This window comes from Panthera leo, chromosome A1, assembly GCF_018350215.1.
Source record: "Panthera leo isolate Ple1 chromosome A1, P.leo_Ple1_pat1.1, whole genome shotgun sequence".
Taxonomy (NCBI): domain Eukaryota; kingdom Metazoa; phylum Chordata; class Mammalia; order Carnivora; family Felidae; genus Panthera; species Panthera leo.
Genome location: NC_056679.1, coordinates 31,675,339 through 31,688,108, shown reverse-complemented (window position 1 = coordinate 31,688,108; position 12,770 = coordinate 31,675,339). Strand labels below are relative to the sequence as shown.

The 12,770-nt window shown below is 32.9% G+C and overlaps 1 long non-coding RNA gene across 1 annotated transcript in view; it reads right to left on the bottom strand.

Moving 5' to 3' along the window:
• Positions 1 to 12,770, bottom strand: part of LOC122213252 — an 85,874-nt gene that overhangs the window by 20,621 nt on the left and 52,483 nt on the right. The gene's annotated exons all lie outside the window — the stretch shown is intronic.

Genomic DNA, 12,770 nt, shown 5'->3' with positions numbered 1-12,770 from the left:
ATTTGAGAGAGGAGAGTTTTTCACAATATGATGCTGAGTTTTCTCTTTTATTCTATTATTTACACTAATGAATCATGATGTCAGGTTAAGGCTAGTTTCTTGGCTCAGGTATACTGTATGTGGGCATGATTTGTGCATCTGAATTAGATGTATGTCCCTCCTCCCTTAGAATTTTCCACGTGTCCTTGAAAATACTCCTTCCTCTTGGCATCTGTTTGCTGTCAACACTGACCAGCTTTAGGATTTTAATGACTTTTACAATGTTCTAACTGAAGACTCTCCCATGATGAGGCCCATGAGACTCTCCCATGATAATAAAGTACCTAGTGCTCTTATATGAGTACCTATAAACAAAAAAAGTGAAAAAGGCAGCAGTTATAGTTCTTAATCCCCCAGACACAGACTTTAAAGCAGGGTATTGGAGTGCAAGTAGTATATTTGGGAAGAGCTTCAGAGAACACCAGTTGAGGAGTGGAACGTAAAACAGGAAAGGAACACCAATCGGTAAAGGATGCTTTACCAAACACATTGCCACTATGGATAGCTGTAACTTAGCCCTGCTAGTTGCCAGTGAAGAATACAGCACAGGAAAAGTATCATGTATCATGGCCAAAGCTGCAGTAAAATTACCTCAGTTCATTAATGCCTAACTAGATACACATATCTGTATGTATATATCTTTTATTTTCAAATCTCTCTATCTTGTCAATCATGTATCTACAACTATCTAATGTCATCTATCTATCTATCTATCTATCTATCTATCTATCTATCTATCTATCATCTATCTCCTTTATTTCTTTGTCAAAGTACTGAAACAGCTTCCAGGATCAAGGGCAATACTGTCTCTTCCTGAAGAGGTAGATTTCAAACTTGTGACAGAAAATCTGGAGGAAAACTCTGTAGTTTCTGCAAAATCCTCCAAACTATATCATTTCATCAAAGGGAACAAGATGTTGTTTCACTTTTAAAACTGCTGTCATTACTAGAATAAGTCACAAAAATGTAGCATCATAGCCAATGACCAGAACATAAAAGAAAACAGTTAAGAATAAACGACCTAGGTCAAAAATACTACTTTGAAAAACACCTAATGTTATTTGAGAGAGACAGAAATGACATGTTTTTGAGGAGTACTGAGTGATGCAACTGTTTTAAAAAATGAATACCGTATCAGTGTGGCTGAATAAAAGTGGTATCTAAAAAACTGACCGTAGTTCTCTTTGTATTCACCACTGTTACCACATCTAGAACACTGGGTCTAGGAATGCGCATTCTTTTGTTTTCACTCAAGGTATCTGCCCTTGTGAGGCCTATCCCTGTCACAAACCATGCCCCAGTAGAAATAAAAGTATCTGGCTCTTAATCTGGCTTCTAGTATCTGTTCCCAACATCTTGGTTTTGACAAACCGTTCAGTCTCTTTTTTTATGAACTCTCGTTTTCCACCACATTAAAATTAATATCCTTGATTAATTTTAGTATCTTTCATACTTGGGATGAAAGATGTCTACTGTCTGCTCTGGCAAACAAGAACATTGTCTTTTGAGTCCACTTCATCTCTATTTTTATATAGATGAGAGTACATGGATATATTTGACTTGGAATCCAAGATGACCAGGACTTCTGCCCATTACTATCAAGGAAAACAATGGGAAAAGAAGCAGTGAGGTATTATAGGATCACAACATGGGGTGACGCAGTCATATGATGGCACTTTTTTGAGGCATCATGAATTAATACTACAGACTTGTCTGCTTCTTTTCTACAAATGCGATCTTATGTAAAATCCCTGATTTGGGGGCAGGTCACATGATGAAGGCTGGCTCTTTAACTGGAGTGTGTTATCAGAGTATGGCAGACAAATGGGATATTTCGCATTCTGAGGTACTAAGGAAATTTTCTTCTAGATTTTGACGATGAGATCCTTGCCATTGGTAACTACACAAATTGCCCATGACTCCAAGTCTGCATTAAAAAATCAAGGAAGACTAATGGATTTTAATGCAACAGAAAATGAAAAGTTCAGTTAAATCATTTTGATTCCACATTTGCAAGTAACCTTACCTTACCATTTGTCAAGTTTTGGTGTAGCATCAAAGCCACAGTTCTCTAGAAAATTTATTAAAAATTCTCTTTTTTTTTTCTCTTTATATATACACACACATTTAAAAAAAAATGAATACAGGGGCGCCTGGGTGGCTCAGTCAGTTGAGCGGCCGACTATGGCTCAGGTCATGATCTCACGGTCCGTGAGTTCGAGCCCCGCGTCAGGCTCTGTGCTGACAGCTCAGAGCCTAGAGCCCATTTCAGATTCTGTGTCTCCCTCTCTCTGACCCTCCCCCATTCATGCTCTGTCTCTCTCTGTCTCAAAAATAAACATTAAAAAAAATTAAATTAAAAAAAATAAATTAAAAAAATGAATACAGTATCAGTTTGGCTGATGTACATATACAGAGGGGAAGGAGAGTCAGATTTTTAGGCACTTCATTCAAAATCATGTATCACAGCGACTAAAAGCAGAAGCAGTTGTGAGATGTTAAGGAGGTTCTGAAAAAAATGTTAACAACGCCACTCTTCTCACTCACTCAAAGACTGCTGGAGTCCTGACATTTGTTTTAATTATTGAAACAGACTTATTTTTAAAATATATTTTTATTTTATCATGTAATGGTTATTTTTTTTGTGTTTAAAGAAATAAACATATAATTTCCTTTTAAATTTTCTTACTTTTATTCTCTAATACAAAGTGGCCTTGTTACTTAATGCTGGGTGATCTCTAATCTTCTCTAACGTTACCCATTACCCAAGCAGAAATGGGGACACCTGCCTTGTTATCACTGGTAGAGACAAAGTTCCCGTCTCCCCATGTGGTCTGACACCAGGACACAGTGGGCTCCTTATTGCCAAGAGAAGATCTTGGTTCCCAACTCACATTTCTCCAGCATTGCTAGGGTGGAAATCTAGTTTTCCTCTCACCCTTTGCTAACTAGCTGGGACTGCAATGTTTTGCTCTGTTGTTTGGCAGTTACAGTCAAAAAGTTTTCTGTGTTGCTAAGTTGCACATTCCTGGTTCTTGGGCCAGAGAGAACATACTTCTCATGGAACTTTTTTCTGTTTTTCTTTCTTTCCTTTTCTTTCTTTCCTTTTTTTTTTTTTTTTACTGTGCCCAATTTAATGTTTCTATACTGCTGACTTGCTGACTTTTCTAGCACTCAGTCTAGCATATGTGAAGACAAAAAGAAAACCCAGAGAACTTGCTACTGTGTCCTTCAACGTGTCCCAAGGTCCCTGGTTGGCCTACCTTCTCTCTGTATTTCAGAGTCTTCTTATATATCATTTCAGGGGGTTTCTGCTGTACTTAGCAGGGAGAATAAGGAAAACTATGTCTATTCTATTTTCCCAGGAAAAGATACGTTACAATTACTTTTTGAATTATCAATATATCAAAGCACATATTTCTTTTGGAGTCTTGACTGCTAATAAAACATCATGTCTTTGAAAATTATGTCCAATTGGTATGATGTAATAGGTTTATGATGCTTCATTGTGAGGCTCCCAGGAACCTATAACAGATCTGTTTTAAGTAATTTATTTATATTACAATAATATGAACAGCATGGATCACAAAGCAACCTTCTTTTGATTAGGTGACTTCATGGATACTAGCAATTATATAGAAAGATGTGGATATAGGACAGGGATCTGTCACAAACTATTTAGCCACATCTTCAGCAGTATAATTCCCTGAATACAGGCATTGGTGATACCAAAATTCCTGGGCAAACCCACAGAAACTGAGAGAAACATAGCACCATAAAGTGCTATTTAACAAGCTAGTCCTTACAGTATTTACTGAATGAAACAATTATTGGAAGGGAACAATCAGGTTTTAAAAGTTCAGGGATATGAAGAAAACCCTTTCAACAGAGTAAGCATTGCATTCAAAATTTTACAATATTTGGTAGAGAACTGAAATATATATTTAATTTTAAATTCTGTAAGAATATTCAAATTAAGTAGTAATAAAATGTTCAATTTCTTAATCTAAGAAAGCATTGATATCTTATCTGTTTTTTTTTTTCAGAATTCAAGTAGTAGAACCACATGAATTTCCATCAATTAAACATAAGGATTAGCAATGTTGAATAGATGCAGCTATATCCTGGTTTCTTCACAAGGAAATTGTTAAAAAATATTTCTAATGAATATTTTAATACAATTACATAATTATTTTGTTTGGAAAAATACCATTAAATTTAGAGCAAAGGCGAGATTTTTTTTTTGATGTTATGGTAAGTTTACCATAGAAAAATTAATATGAAAATGTTTTCTAAAATATAAAATAACTTGCAAAATAAATATGGACAGCAATCTATAAAACATCAAATTTCTCTCAGATAACAATGGCTTTTCGGTCACACTGACATTCCATGTTAATAGTTTCATCAGCCAATAAGAAAATGCTCATTTTGATTTGTATTAGGATTTGGATACAGATAACGTTTATGGCAAACACACACACATTGCTGCTGGAAGGAAAATGGTCAAATTCTCTAAGTCTTATGATGATTTTGAGTGCAGATAATAAATTAACACTGATCCTTTTGTATATACTTACATATCCAGGTATTTCTATCAGTATTTGTTATGTTGCACTAATTATAGTTGAGTTTGGCTTTTAAGGTTCCTGGAAAAGTGTACTAAATCTCTGAAAATAGATAGTTATAACTATTTTCTGAAACCAGTGTTTGTAAAAAAATTGGTGTATAGAATAAACATGCAAAATCAATAATATTAGTCATGTGGGGCTCAAAAATAATGGCCATTGGATGTGTCTTCAAGAGGACTTTCCATGATACGTTGAGATGTTAAGGGACAGTGAACAGTTTGAAATTAATGTGCCAAACAAAGGACTCATTTTATTCAAGGTATTTAAAAACTCAATCTCCTGGGGTTCCAGGGTGGCTCAGTCAGTTAAGCATCCGACTCTTGATTTTGGCTCAGGCCACGATCTCATGGCTCATGGGATCTTGCCCAGTGTCAGTCACTGTGCTAACAGTGCAGAACCTGCTTAGGATTCTCTCTCTCTCTGTCTCTCCCTCTCTCTCTCTCTCTCTGTCTCTCCCTCTCCCTTGCTCACACACTCTCTCTCTCTCTCTCAAAATAAATAAACTTAAAAAAATTCATCTTATTGTTATTGAGCAGTCACATCTATTGTAGCCAGAAAAAAAACACAGCAGTGAAAATAACACTATTTTGAACAAAAGACTTCATTAGAACTGGCCCTAGAAATGGGAGAGTTGTGTAGGAGGTTTTGCATTAATTTGGTTTAATTTTAATCTAACATATATTATTTTCCTGATTATTGAACATTTATACGTAATATATACATATATATTTTTATATATTTATATATATATTTATACATATATATAAAATAGAGAAAATGTATACACATAAACTGTATAAAAACTGGAAGTCGCCCATAAATCCAACAGTGATAATTAGCCACAGTTAATAGATAGGGTTTACCTATTTGTTGCTTGTCTGTCCAGCTATCTAACATCTCTCCAAGTATACTCGTTTACTAAATTTATAGTTTTGAATTGGTTTCTTCTTGTTTTCTAATATTTAAGCATTTGTCCTCATTATTTTTTAAATATGAACCATATTTTCCTATCTATGGAATAGTTCCTGGTATTAGTTATGTACGGTCTTCTGTAACTATGACTTTACTTTTGAATAAGGTAATTTCTAATATTTTGTTATGTAAAATAACACTGCAATATATTACACATACATAAGCCTTTTGTTTCAACTTGATTACTTATTTAGCATGTATCCGTGAAGAGGAGTATATGATTGAGAGATTATTAAAACCTTCTAGTTTTCTCATACATATTTAAAAAATTCAATCCTAAAATCTTTATAACAAATTATTTTCCCATTAAAATTGGATGAGAGAATTTTTCCTTTGCACCCTCTTTGGCAATATGATGAGAAAAACTGTATAAAACTTTTGTATTTACCTAATTTCTGAAATATATATATTGAATAAATACTTTTTCTTTTCTTGTAAGAGTTTTTACATAGTCAAAGGGGATTTATATTTTCTACAAATTACATATGCACCATATTTTATAAGTTGTACAATATAATACTGATTTTCATAAACTACAAATATGTTAATACATTAAGGATACTGAAAATTCAAAGTATTTGCCAGAGAGTATCTAGTTTGGGATTTACTACCTTTTTGACATAGGAATAATTCAAAATGATCTTGACACTCAATATAGGCCAATCTATCTCTAAATGTTATGAATAAGGCTGAGGCAAACATCAAAAAACAAATAGCAGTTATAAAGAGAATATCCCTAGTCTAAGGAAACTTCACCAGCCACAAGTAATATAAGGAATATACTAATACTTAACAGGAGTAATATATCAGATGCTTGATTGACATCTGTGCCAAACATCAATTTGTGTGTTCCTTTAATACTCATAATACTGAAGCAGAGAGAAAAAAAAATGCCATCAAATAACACGAATGCTTTTTAAGCTGGCTTTAAAGACGGCTTTACATAGGAGACTGTTAAAGACTGAGAACAAACTGAGGGTTGATGGGGGGTGGGAGGGAGGGCAGGGTGGGAGGGAGGGCAGGGTGGGTGATGGGTATTGAGGAGGGCACCTTTTGGGATGAGCACTGGGTGTTGTATGGAAACCAATTTGACAGTAAATTTCATATATTAAAAAATAAAAAAAAAAATAAAAAATAAAAAAAAAATAAAGACGGCTTTAAATCTCATTAACAGCCACTGACAAGAGGTGCACTGAACCACGTTAATTGCAGATGTAACATATGAGACAAAAGGTCAGACATGTAGAGCTAAGTCCACAGTCTGGTTAAGAGATGAAACAGTGGCAGGCTGCTAACTTTGGCTTATTTCATTTCTTCAAAACTTGCATTCTAAGATAAGCAGAATTAAATCCAATTTGGGGTAACCTTATCTTTTGAAATGATTAAATATCTAGAATACTGAAGAGCATTACATTTACCAAAAAACGGTGGTTTGGTTGTGGTGGTGGTCTGTGTGTGTGTGTGTGTGTGTGTGTGTGTGTGTGTGTGAGTGTGTGCGCGCGCGCGCGTGCGTACTGTTATCTGTATGTGTAAAATCTGCCTTTATGGTTATTATATTGTATAAATTTTATCTAGTCTACACAATTAAGTTATTTCAAAAACCTTCTGTTTCATACATAAAGCTAAAATGTTAGCTACTTAATGAACCATGTGAGAATGTGAAATTTCCCCTCTTCTAACTACAATGCTTTTCAATTGCCTGTCTGAAATAAAAGGGAAAAATAAAGAAAGCCAAGAGAAAAAGGTTAGTGTTTTTGATTCAAACAGTCTTGAAAGCACGTACTCCTAAATTTAACTCAGTAAGAAAATAACAAACAAGTATATGTGAACGATAGAAGTACAATAATTGATTTTAAAATGACAACTGCTTTATGTGAAGTTTGGAAGCTTAGAAATGCAAATACATCCAGTTTAAAACTCCTGAAACACTATAAATGGAAACCAAAGGAAGCAAGTGAAATATCATCAAACAGTTCAACACTTTTAAAAGGAAAAGAGAAAATATTTATTTTACTACTGAGTTGTATTTATTTCAATTGCTTTTTCAGTTGAGATAGTTTATTTTTACAGATAAATCTTGTTAAAAACTATAAGGCAAAGGAACAAATTACTTGATGCCATTATTCTTTCAACAATGTCCTCTCGTTATTTATTTTGGTCAATTTATGGATTCTTAGAAACATTTAGATGTTTCTATCTAAATTTATTGATACATTTTGTTAGGAAAAAAAGGGCTTATTTAAAAACTCTATTGTACTCTATTCATACCAAATACATTAATGCAATTTCAGGACTTCTGGTTGGAATTTGCATTGTTAAAATCTGATAAATCAGTATGAGTCTGTAATAAAAGTATTGTTAAGTTTGTGATGATATAATAGTTTAAGTATTGAATTTTCAGCGCAAAATACCTGGAGTTAACTAAAAACGATGTTGAGTCCAGTATACTAAAACTACAGATACTGCTGAGAAAAATAATGAAAATCTAAATAAATGGAGGGGCATGCCATATTTAACAAATTTGACACAAATGTGGTTAAGAAATTGATTCTCCCCAAATTGATCTACAGATTCAATTTAATCACAATAAAAATTCTGGCAGACATTTTTTCAATGTAGAAATTGACAAACTAAATAGAAATTTCTATAGAAATGTACATAACCTAGAATAGACAAAGAACGTCTGAAGAAAAATGAGATGTAAAAGATTTATATAATGTGATTTCAAGAGTTATTATTACAAAGCTACACTGATCAAGCCAACATGGTATTGGCAAAAGGATAGACACTAGCAAAAGGAACAAAATAGAGTCCAGAAAAAGACCCAATTATATGTTTTCAGGATTTTCCAGAAAAATACTAAAGAAATTAAATTGAAAAAGGGAAATCATTTCAAGAAACGATACTGAAATAAAATAGAATAAAATAAAGTAAAATAAAATAAAATAAAATAAAATAAAATAAAATAAAATAAAACAAAAATAAATTTAAAAAAATTAAAAATGGCGGACCGGGGTGGCTCAGTCAACTGAGTGTCTGACTTCGGCTCAGGTCATGATGTCATGGTTCCTGGGTTCAAGTCCCGCATCAGGCTCTGCTCTGACAGCCTGCTCTGCGCAGAGCCTGGAGCCTGCTTCAGATTCTGTTTCCCTCTTTCTCTGCCCTCCTCAGCTCACACTGTCTCTCTCTCTCTCCCTCTTCTTCAAAAATAAACATTAAAAAAAAAAAAAAAAAGAAATGATACTGAACATCCAGGGAGAGGGAGAGAACATTAACACTTACTTCACATCATTATACAACTATTAACTTTAAATCTCTAAATATATCCAAATTTAAAGGCTAAAACTTTACAATTTCTAGAAGAAAACATAGGAGAAAATCTCTGTGCTCTAGAGTAGACTCAATAATCCCAGGCTCCCTCCTTCTTAACAACAATCAAATGACTCGAAAATAAGATTTGGAAATACTAAATGATAGTCCAAGAATGATCATTAATATCAAATCCATTAGTAGCCATACTGTAATGAAATAGAATGGCTCAGTAGCATGGAGAAATAAGAGGCCAAATTACAACTGATGTCATGTCCATCTTTCCTTTTGTTAAGCCCAGTGTTCAATAAATAGACTTTATTTTAATGCCTGATGTATAAAATACTCTTATTTAGCTGAGCTGTACCATTAGCTATGTGTTGTACTATATACTATAGTATAAGTATACTTTTACTATATACTATAGTAAAAGTATACTTTTATAGTATACTATATACTATATACTATGTACTATTATATATATATATATATATATATTAATCTCTAGTCAACAAGTCTAGACAACATTTTTTAGTTTTCTTTGAGTCTCATTTTAAGAATCTATTACAGCAAGTGTTTATTGAATTTCTTCCACTCTTTCATAACTTAATACTTCAGGTAGAATAGGTATCTATCTCCTGAGCCCAACAGCATTCTGAGTATTCCTCTGTTAGAAAGTTCAGTTCAATATATTAAATTGTTATCTCAAGTGTCTATCCCTCCACCTTGAATTACAAGACCATACTATACTGAATGCAATGCCTGAACACAGTGGTTAAAAGATTATTTATGTTCAATAAATATTTTTATTAGGGGAAATATTTATATTCCTAGCAATATTACATACTTATGTGTAATTTATAAATATTTTTCATTCTCTACTCTCAAATAGAAAATGTGTCTATAGAAATATATTTATTTTCCTAAAATCCCTAGTTACTTTCTTGGTCGTCTTAATTCTCCTTTTCCTTATTTGCTCTACCACTCATATATTATTTTCATTCTTTTAGTAACCAGAAATTTCTGGAGGAAATAACTTTCTGTTGTCTCATATAAGCAAGAAGACTATGAGATTTTAAAAGTCAATATCAGAGAATAACAAATGTGAAAGATATTATTTCAGTTCCAAGCTTTGTATTGTGAATTGTACTCTAACGTGCTAAGCAAAAAGGCAATGACCTAATTCTTAGATTTTGATCTATGAAAAGACCAATTAATAATAAGCTATGAATAAGATACAAGATTATCTTCCATAGCTTAAGAAATGAATAAGCATTGATCAAAAAAATAGAACTTATATTTTTCCTTCAAACCTGTAATAAGATCCGTACGCAAAACTGAAGAATTTAACATACACAAGGAAAAAAATCTATAGGAACCTATTTTTAAAATTTTTTAATATTTATTATCGAGAGAGAGAGACAGAGCATGAGTGAGGGAGGGATAGAGCGAGAGAGGGACACAGAATCTGAAGCAGGTTCCAGGCTCTGAACTGTCAGCACAGAGCCCAACACGGGGCTCAAACTAACAAGCCATGAGATCATGAGCTGAGCCAAAATCGGATGCTTAACTAAGCCATCCAGGCACCCCTATAAAAACCAATTTTTAAAACCTAGTAAATCAAGTAAATCTTTAAAATCTGGTTACACACAAGAAAACATTTAGATACCACACATGTAATAAAATTGACTATTTTTAGTGAATGTGGAGAGATTAGCTAATTATGATAAACAGAAAAATGAATTTCAAAGGAAGAAGGCCCTTGACTATCATCACATTTAATTGAAATTGTTATAGAAAAAAACCAAACCATAAGAAGGAAATAGGATAAACAAGTACATTTAGTCTGATTTTTTTTAAAACTCAATGATTTTTACTCTTTCTTCTATGAATTTAAGTATAGACTTGTTTAGGTTTGAGATATATATATATAAAACTTAAGGTCCAATCTAAGCAAAATATTAAGAAGAAAATACTTCACTCGACATTTCAAGAGGAAGAACACAAGTTAACATAGGATCTCTCTCTGGCTTTTCTCTTACCATTCATTTTTACACAATAAAGGTGGAGAGCATTTATCCAATTGCTGAGAATGAGAAAGTAAGTTTCCAGTCATCTAAGGCTTTACTCCCTACTCCATTTCCCCCTTATTAACTGGGACGTGAAAAGAGAAGACTTCGTTTTCACTATCCATCATCTATGGCAGAAATAATATAAGAGGCAAATTCTGTTTCTGAAAATGGGGAATGGCTGACCCAATTCAATGTAGTTATTGGTGGATAATCCATCTTAGGGTGTTCACTTGGGTCTGTTTTCCCACAAATATAAACCATATTCTCTTTTAAAAACTTCACACATAATAAGTATGACGTGTTGCTCTTTACTTACCTACCTGGTTGAGTTGTTTCAGAACGTAAGTGGGGAAATGTGTCACTATATTGGATGCCCTCACACCCACTAGATGTACATGAAGATGGTAGGGTCCCAGCCACACAGAATAATTCTAGAGACAGTAGGAATTAGAACTAATGTTTAAACCAATCTTCTTATTTTACAAGTGAAGAATCCACTGTCTAAGGAGGTTAATTAGAATATTTAAGGGTTTACAGTTAATTCATGGCAGAACTATAAACTCCGCTTTACTGACCATCAAGGTCATGTATTAAGGACTCCTTGCAACTTGCTATATTTGAATATCCTTGACCTACCAAGCCAGAAGCTCTCAATTCTATATCTAGTTCCTTTTCTTATTACTTATGCCATTCAGTTTTCTTTTCTGCAAAATGAAGCTCAAGTTCACAAAGTTATTATAGAGTAAAAAAGCATATATACATGAAGAGTACCCTGTAAATTGAACCATGGAGTAAATATCTAGTGCCTACATTATCTCACTATAACTTTTTGTTTCAACTAGAATCAAAATGAGTAAAATATGACTTCTTAATGAACGAATATTTTTAAATAATAGCAGTATTTCACAATGCTGCTTAAGATGACAAAGTATAACCAGATAATTTTAACTACATAAGATTTTAAAATAAGTCTGAAACATATAAAAATTAAATATACTTCTATAATAATTGAGGAATTATAATTTTCTATATAAGATTAATCTAAGGGTATTCTAATATATTGCATAGATATTTTCAAAGCTTAACAAAAACACAAAAAAAATTCTCATTGACACTGCTATTCCCAAACCAGTTGCTCTAACTCTTGAATCCATCTTTCTTAGATACCCTGTTTATCATTTTCTACCCCTTTTCTTACCTTTCCAAACCAGATTCATATACATTGATTCAGTAGTACCTTCTATTTTTGTTACTATATTTGACAATCATTTTAGTAATGAACACAGATCACAGAAAGTATTTCTCCTTAAATAAAAATATCCTAAAATGTTTTATCTTGTTCTTGATGAATAGTTTGAGAGAAGTAGACAGTTTCAGATGAAAAACTGCCATTTATTCACCCTTCTTTCCAGCTGTCAATCCTACCTGTGAGATGACTACCGATGGTGTCTCTGCATACATGATAATATCTCTAATCCCAATTTCCTTTTTTTTTTTTTTTTTAAACCTCACCCAAAACTAAAATGATGTGCTCTCAAAGAAAGGTCACAAAAGAAACTCAAGCTGAATATACTTAACTTTAAATAACTCTTTGCTTTAAAAACGACCTACTATTAAAAATATTTTTTTAATTCTGAAGGGTAGATTATAAACTTTACGGATTATTTTGTAAAGTACCCCTTTAATTGTGATAATTTGCTGCAATTTTTAGAGTAGTCTCAGCAGCATTCTTTACTTAATGGTGAAT